General features: G+C 33.6%; 1 non-coding gene across 1 annotated transcript; it reads left to right on the forward strand.

Annotated features, from left to right (window-relative positions):
- Positions 1-1,183: 1,183 nt before the first annotated feature.
- On the forward strand, positions 1,184-1,255 carry TRNAT-CGU (transfer RNA threonine (anticodon CGU)). The gene has a single exon. It is a non-coding gene; the product is annotated as a tRNA-Thr (tRNA).
- The last annotated feature ends 233 nt before the right edge of the window (positions 1,256-1,488 follow it).

A 1,488-nucleotide genomic window follows, 5' to 3' on the forward strand; every position in this document is an offset into this window, starting at 1 on the left:
CAGCCACTGGGTAATCCTCCTATTATCCATACATACAGGGAGCAAAATTACGGTGCATATACTCTTGTTCAGAATGTCGCCACTTCAAACGTGTAGGACCACACAACAGTCTTCACTCTTCACCCAGCCACCCACCTTTTTGCTACCACAACTTTTGGATGATTAATAGGGAGCTGCCTACCCAAGACTTGTGAAGATTTCTGGCCCATCCAACTTGTCCTATAGGTTGCATGGACGTGGACTTGGCACATATTTTGCAGATCAAGAGCATGATCATCTGCCAACCCACTTTTTTTGAAAATGATCACTCCAATGATCACCTTTTTTATTACTCCTTTTGTAATATATTGCAACGAGCTCCTTGTAATGTTACTGTTTAAATTAATATAATTTCGTTTGTTGACCCAAAAAAAAACTCTTCTGAAATGGTAGGTTTTCATTGCGTTGAAAATAACTGAAACAGAGAATGTTGAAATTGGAGAAAAGATTAAAGGATGTGTTTTTGATGGGTTTATCCTCTTCTTTACATGTTTGTACCTCTCAAAATCAAAATAGGAAAAAAAATTACATAATCTAATTAAACTTTGATTGTTCATCTAATACGTAGGTTCAAACAAGATCCAATCATCTTGACCTCGACATAAAATTTTACTATACATATTGATCATTCATAGAAACTTGTACTTTATTATTTCATGAGTAATTATTTACTCAAATTTTTGTTTAATAATAGTTGATATTATTTTAAAAAATTATGTACTACATGAATCAGTATTCACGTGCAACACACGTACCGAGAAACTAGTGCTAATTAAAATGTCACCTGCAATTCTTCCAGAATAATAGCAACTGCCAACTAACTCTTCAGAATTCCCTATTGCATATTCCATCCATGAACTGGAAATAAGCTTGACACATTTACCCATCTAGATCATAAATATTTGAAATTCATATTATGCGAAGAGACATTAATTTTGCTAAGTATTTCGTAAATTTCACCCAAAAAAATGACTCGAAAAATATGGGGTTTGGTTATAAATTTTGCAAGTGCTTTAGAAAAAATTTAACAATCAACAAAAAGTCAGAAAAGAACACTAGTTTAAATTTGGATCTGCCTTCGTTGGATTATTTCTCCTTTCTTTACTTTATGAATAATTTTTGTTGACAAATAACAGCTCAAGAAGCCTCCGTAGCATAGTGGTAGTGCGTTCGCTTCGTAAGCGAAAGGTCGCGAGTTCGATCCTCGCCGGGGGCTACTCTTTTATAAATTGCTTGTTATTTGTACATACCGTGTACTACTAAATTACCTTGTTTTTCTTTTGCTTGGACCACAAAAAACCGTTATCACCTTATAAAAAGGAACCTTAGCCCCAACTTGATGTTATTGCAACTACCATATAGTGACATGTTGATAGCAAATATAGGTGCAATCTTATGATTTTTAAGGTTTAATTAATTTTTAAGATTTTTTACATTGTATTCATTCAT

This window comes from Nicotiana tabacum, chromosome 20, assembly GCF_000715075.1.
Source record: "Nicotiana tabacum cultivar K326 chromosome 20, ASM71507v2, whole genome shotgun sequence".
In the NCBI taxonomy this organism is placed as follows: Eukaryota; Viridiplantae; Streptophyta; class Magnoliopsida; order Solanales; family Solanaceae; genus Nicotiana; species Nicotiana tabacum.